General features: G+C 52.4%; 1 pseudogene; it reads right to left on the bottom strand.

Moving 5' to 3' along the window:
• The window catches only part of LOC112073713 (lysine-specific demethylase 6A-like), an 81,757-nt pseudogene that overhangs the window by 5,906 nt on the left and 68,943 nt on the right, over positions 1-6,908 (bottom strand).

Consider the following 6,908-nt stretch of genomic DNA (forward strand, 5'->3'; position numbering starts at 1 on the left):
CAGCAACCAACATTAGAGGGTGAGACAAAACAGCAACCAACATTAGAGGGTGAGACAAAACAGCAACCAACATTAGAGGGTGAGACAAAACAGCATCCAACATTAGAGGGTGAGACAAAACAGAAACCAACATTAGAGGGTGAGACAAAACAGCAACGAACATTAGAGGGTGAGACAAAACAAGAAAGAGTGAGTGTGAGACCAAGTCAGAGTGAAATACAGAGCGAACGAGAGTGAAAGAGAGCTAGAACGATAGAGATAGACAGACAAGAGCAGTTCCCAGAGACAGTACCATCAATATGTACCTGAGGGGAGTTGGTGTGTTGCTGGCTCTTCCAGGCCTCCTCTGCATTAATGGTACTGTTACTGTGGTGACTGGTGTTGTTGCTGGTGGGGGTATTGGTATCACTAGTGGCTGTGCAGTTGTGAGGTAGACAGTTCTGCTGCAGGTAAGGCACGTTTCTGTTACTCCTGCCACCTCCCGTTAGACCCCCCGGTAAAGTGTCTGCACCCGGTAGACCGGGTGTGTGATTATTGCCCATGGTCCCCGCCTCCTGATTACCGAGCTGTCCCAGGTGACTTAAAGATAAAGGTCCGTTGGCCATTGGCTGAGGAGTGCAGGGAGGGTGGGCTGTGGTGTGACTGACAGGTGAAGTCCGGGAGAGGGGGTGAGGCGAGGGGAGGAAGTTTGGGGACAGCGAGGGGCCATTGGGTAGGCTGGGCCACAACTGGCCTACTGCCTGCTGTTTTACCTAGCAAATTAAAATGGAGAGATGGGAGAGAGACAGAAAGGTATCGTTAGTGGAAATTTAAAATAAAACAACGTTATACTAGCACGTCTTTTTCTTATATATAACACTCCAAATGTCTTTAAACACTGGAAGGGAATGGAGGCTGAAGTTATTCATACAGAAAGACACAGGTTCGTTTGAGTGTGTGTGTACCTGCTGTTGATGCTGCTGCATGAGGGAGAACTGGTTTTCCAGCTGATCCAGAATCTGTACCTGTGGTGGTTTCAGACTGGTCCGGTTGGTCCGGAGCTGATCCAGGAGCTAGAGGTGGAGGGAAAGGCATTTAGAACCATCCTTAACTGGTTCTAAACGCTTACGACTTAAATGCTTACGACTTGTATTCTTACTATTCAGTCCTCAAGTTGCATTGGAAAAGGGCTGTAGAGTCTAAAATTACTCGCATTAAAACCAGGCAAAGCTGATTGACGCTCTACAGCTTCAAACACTGACGTCCTTTTGAATCCTGACTCCCTCCCCCTGTGTGTTTATACTAGACGTACCGCTGAGCTGCAGCTCCCCCTGTGTGTTTATACTAGAGACGTACCGTACCGTTGAGCTGGCAAGCTCCGCCCTTGTGGTGTTTTAGACTAGAGACGTACCGCTGAGCTGCAGCTCCCCTTGTGTGTTTCTAGCTAGAGCGTACCGCGTTGAGGCTGGGGCAAGTTCGCCCCTGTGTGTTTATATCTAGAGACGTACGCTGAGCTGGCAGCCCCCTGGTGTGTTTATGCTAGAGCGTACCGCTGAGGCTGGCAGGCTCCCCATGTGTTGTTATTAACAGAGAGCGGTATCGCTGAGGTGCAGTTCCCCTGTGTGTTTATACTAGAGACGTACCGCTGAGCTGCAGTTCCCGTGTGTGTTTATACTAGAGACGTACCGCTGAGCTCCCCTGTGTGTTTATACTAGAGACGTACGCTGAGCTGCAGTTCCCCCTGTGTGTTTTATACTAGAGACGTAGCCGCTGAGCTCCGCCCTGTGTGTTTATACTGAACCGTACCGCTGAGGCTGCAGCTCCCGCCCTGTGTGTTTATACTAGAGACGTACCGTTGGGCTGCAGCTCCCCCCGTGTGTTTATACTAGAGACGTACCGCTGAGCTGCAGCTCCCCTGTGTGTTTATACTAGAGACGTACCGCTGAGGATCTGCAGCTCCCCCTGTGTGTTTATCTAGAGACGTACCGCTGAGGGGGCTGCAGCTCCCCGCTGTGTGTTTACTAGAGACGTAACCGTTGAGCTGCAGCTCCCCCTGTGTGTTTATACTAGAGACGTGACCGCTGAGCTGCAGGCTCCCCCTGTGTGTTTATACTAGAGACGTACTGCTGAAGCTGCAGCTCCCCCTGTGGTTTTATACTAGAGACGTACCGCGCTGAGTATGGCTGGCAGCTCCCCCTGTGTGTTTATACTAGAGCCGTACGCTGACTGCAGCTCCCCTGTGTGTTTATACTAGAGACGTACCGTTGAGCTGCAGCTCCCCGTGTGTTTATACTAGAGACGTACCGCTGAGCTGGCAGCTCCCCCTGTGTGTTTATACTAGAGACGTACCGTTGCGGGCTGCAGCTCCCCTGTGTGTTTATACTAGAGACGTACTCGCTGAGCTGCAGCTCCCCGTGTGTGTTTTACTAGAGACGTACCGTTGCGGGCTGCAGCTCCCCCTGTGTGTTTATACTAGAGACGTACGCTGAGCTGCAGCTCGCCCTGTGTGTTTAATACCTAGAGACGTACCGCTGAGCTGCAGCTCCCCCTGTGTGTTTATACTAGAGACGTACCGCTGAGGGCGCAGCTCCCCCTGTGTGTTATACTAGAAGACGTACCGCGATGCTGCAGCTCCCCCTGTGTGTTTATACTAGAGACGTACCGCTGAGCTGCAGCTCCCTGTGTGTTTATACTAGAGACGTACCGCTGAGCTGCAGCTCCCCTGTGTGTTTATACTAGAGACGTACCGGCTGAGCTGCAGCTCCCCCTGTGTGTTTATACTAGAGACGTACCGTTGGGGCTGCAGCTCCCTGTGTGTTTATACTAGAGACGTACCGTTGAGCTGCAGCTCCCCTGTGGTTTATACTAGAGACGTACCGGCTGAGCTGCAGCTCCCCCCTGTGTGTTTATACTGAGACGTACCGCTGAGGCTGCGGCTCCCCCTGTGTGTTTATATATGAGACGTACCGCTGAGCTGCAGTCCCCCTGTGTGTTTAATATAGAGACGTACCGCTGAGGCTGCAGCTCCGCCCTGTGTGTTTATACTAGACGTACCGCTGAGCTGCAGCTCCCCCGTGTGTGTTTAATACTAGAGACGTACCGCTGAGCTGCAGCTCCCCTGTGTGTTTTATACTAGAGACGTACGCGCTGAGCTGCAGCTCCCCCTGTTGTGTTTATACTAAGAGACGTACCGCTGAGCTGCAGCTCCCCCCGTGTGTTTATACTAGAGACGTTACCGCCTGAGCTGGGGCAGCTCCCCTGTGTGTTTATACTAGAGACGTACCGCTGAGCTGCAGCTCCCCCTGTGTGTTTATCTAGAGACGTACCGCTGAGCTTGCAGCTCCCCTGTGTGTTTATATTAGAGACTGTACCGTTGAGCTGCAGCTCCCCCCGTGTGTTTATACTAGACGTACCGTGCTGCTGCAGCTCCCCTGTTGTGTTTATACTAGAGACGTAGCGTTGGCTGCAGCTCCCCTGTGTGTTTATCTAGAGACGTACCGCTGAGCTGCAGCTCCCCTGTGTGTTTATATCTAGAGACGTACCGTTGAGCTGCAGCTCCCCCCGTGTGTTTATCCTAGACGTACCGCTGAGCTGCGCTCCCCCTGTGTGTTTAATACTAGAGACGTACCGCTGAGCTCGCGCCCCTGTGTGTTTTATACTAGAGAAGTCCGCTGAGCTCCCCCTGTGTGTTTATACTAGAGACGTACCGCTGAGCTCCCCCTGTGTGTTTATACTAGAGACGTACCGCTGAGCTGCAGCTCCCGCCTGTGTGTTTATACTCAGAGACGTACTCGTTGAGGCTGCCAGCTCCGCTGTGTGTTTATACTAGAGACGTACGGGCTAGCTGCAGCTCCCCCTGTGTGTTTATACTAGAGACGTACGCTGAGCTGCAGCTCCCCCTGTGTGTTTATACTAGAGACGTACCGTGAGCTGCAGCTCCCCCTGTGTGTTTATGCTAGACAGCGTACCGTTGAGCTGCAGCTCCCCCGTGTGTTTTTGCTAGAGACGTTCCGTTGAGCTCGCTCCCCGTGTGTTTATCTAGAGACCTACGCGTTGAGCTGCAGCTCGCCCCGTGTGTTTATACTAGAGACGTACCGCTGAGCTGCAGCTCCCCCTGTGTGTTTTATACTAGACGTACGCTGAGCTGGCAGCTCCCCGTGTGTGTTTATACTAGAGAACGTACCGGCTGAGCTGGCAGCTCCCCCTATGTGTTTATACTTAGAGACGTACCGCTGAGCTGCAGGCTCCCCGTGTGTTTATACTAGAACGTACCCGATGAGCTGCAGCTCCCTCCTGTGTGTTTTATACTAGAGACGGTACCGCTGAGCTGCAGCTCCCCCGTGTGTGTTTATCTAGAGACGTACCGCTGAGCTGCAGCTCCCCCTGTGTGTTTATACTAGAGACTGTAACGCGCTGAGCGGCAGCATCCCCCTGTGTGTTTATACTAGAGACGTACCGCTGAGCTGCAGCTCCCCTGTGTGTTTATACTAGAGAGAGTACCGCTGAGCTGGCAGCTCCCCCTGTGTGTTTATACTAGAGACGTACCGCTGAGCTGCAGCTCCCCTGTGTGTTTATACTAGAACGTACCGTTGAGCTGCAGCTCCCCCGTGTGTTTATACTAGAGCGTACCGCTGAGTTCCAGCTCCCCGTGTGTTTATACTAGAGACGTACCGCTGAGCTGCAGGCTCCCCCTGTGTGTTTATACTAGAGACGTACCGTGAGCTGGCAGCTCCCCCCGTGTGTTTTACTAGAGACGTACCGCTGAGCTGCAGCTCCCTGTGTGTTTATACTAGAGACTACGCTGAGCGCTCACCCCGGTTGTTTATACTAGAGACGCCTACCCGCTGAGCTGCGCCCCTGTGTGTTTATACTAGAGACGTACCGCTGAGCTGCAGCTCCCCCTGTGGTGTTTATACTAGAGACGTACCGTTGAGCTGCAAGCTCCCCCTGTGGTGTTTATACTAGAGACGTCCGTGAAGCTGCAGCTCCCCCGTGTGTGTTTATACTAGAGACGTACCGCTGAGCTGCAGCTCCCGTGTGTGTTTATACTAGAGACGTACCGCTGAGCTGCAGCTCCCCCGTTGTGTTTATACCTAGAGACGTACCGCTGAGCTGCAGCTCCCCCTGTGTGTTATACTAGAGACGTAGCGCGCTGATGGCAGGCTCGCCCTGTGTTGTTTTATACTAGAGACGTACCGCTGAGCTGCAGCTCCCCCTGTGTGTTTATACTAGAGACGTACCGCTGAGCTGCAGTTCCCGCCTGTGTGTTTATACTAGAGACGTACCGCTGAGCTGGCAGCTTCCCGCCTGTGTGTTTATACTAGAGAGCGTACGCTGACCTGCAGCTCCCCCTGTGTGTTTATACTAGAGACGTAGCCCTGAGCTGCACTCCCCCTGTGTGTTTATACTCTAAAAAACCACCCCCCAAAAGGACGTACCGCTGAGCTGCAGCTCCTCCCTGTGTGTTTTATACTAGAGACGTACCGCTGAGCTGCAGCGTTCCCCCTGTGTGTTTATACTAGAGACGTACCGCTGAGCTGGCAGCTCCCCTGTGTGTTTATACTAGAGACGTACCGCTGAGCTGCAGTTCCCCCTGTGTGTTTATACTAGAGACGTACCGCTGAGCTGCAGCTCCCCCTGTGTGTTTATACTAGAGACGTACCGCTGAGCTGCAGCTCCCCCTGTGTGTTTATACTAGAGACGTACCGCTGAGCTGCACGTCCCCCTGTGTGTTTATGCTAGAGACGTACGTTGAGCTGCAGCTCCCCCCGTGTGTTTTATACTAGAGACGTACGCTTGAGCTGCAGCTCCCCCCGTGTGTTTATACTAGACGTACCGCTGAGCTGCAGCTCCCCCTGTGTGTTTATACTAGAGACGTACCGCTGAGCTGCAGCTCCCCTGTGTGTTATACTAGAGACGTACCGCTGAGCTGCAGCTCCCCCTGTGTGTTTATACTAGAGACGTACCGCTGACCTGCAGCTCCCCTGTGTGTTTATGTAGAGACGTACCGTTGAGGCTGCAGCTCCCCCCGTGTGTTTATACTAGACGTACCGCTGAGGCTGGGCAGCTCCCCCCGTGTGTTTATCTAGAGACGTACGCTGAGCTGCAGCTCCCCTGTGGTTTATACTAGAGACGTACCGTTGAGCTGCAGCTCCCCTGTGTGTTTATACTAGAGACGTACCCGCTGAGCTGCAGCTCCCCTGTGTGTTTATACTGAGACGTACGCGCTGAGCTGCAGTCCCCCTGTGTGTTTATACTAGACGTACCGCTGTGCTGCAGCTCCCCCTGTGTGTTTATACTAGAGACGTACCGCTGAGCTGAGCTCATGGCCTGCTTTCTTTCTCCTGTTATAAAATGTGCGCCTATTCCATACATGGGGCTTGTGAAAGCTGACCTTTTCTACACGAGAGGATCCGGATAAGAGAATCGTCATGATATTGTCTAAAACCCTGAACAATGTAAGCTACAAAGTACACTGCACAAAAAATATAAACGCAACATGTAAAGTGTCGTCCCATGTTTCATGAGCTGAAACAAAAGATCACAGAAATGTTCCATATGCACAAAAAGGCCTATTTGGCAGACAGCGTGTATGATGTCATGTGGGCGAGTGGTTTGCTGATGTCAAATGTGAACAGAGTGCCCATGGTGGAAGGTGGGGTTATGGTACGGGCAGGCGATAAGCTACGGACAACGAACACAATACATTTTATTGATGGCACTTTGAATGCACAGAGATACCGTGACGAGATCCTGAGGCCATTGTCGTGCCATTCATCCGCAAACCCATCACGTCATGTTTCAGCATGACAATGCACAGCCCCATGTCGCAAGGATCTGCACACAATTCTTGGATGCTGAAAATGTCCCAGTTCTCCCATGGCCTGCAAATTCAGACATGCCACCCATTGAGCATGTTTGGGATGCTC

Source organism: Salvelinus sp. IW2-2015, unplaced genomic scaffold (assembly GCF_002910315.2).
Source record: "Salvelinus sp. IW2-2015 unplaced genomic scaffold, ASM291031v2 Un_scaffold2342, whole genome shotgun sequence".
Classification (NCBI taxonomy): Eukaryota; Metazoa; Chordata; class Actinopteri; order Salmoniformes; family Salmonidae; genus Salvelinus; species Salvelinus sp. IW2-2015.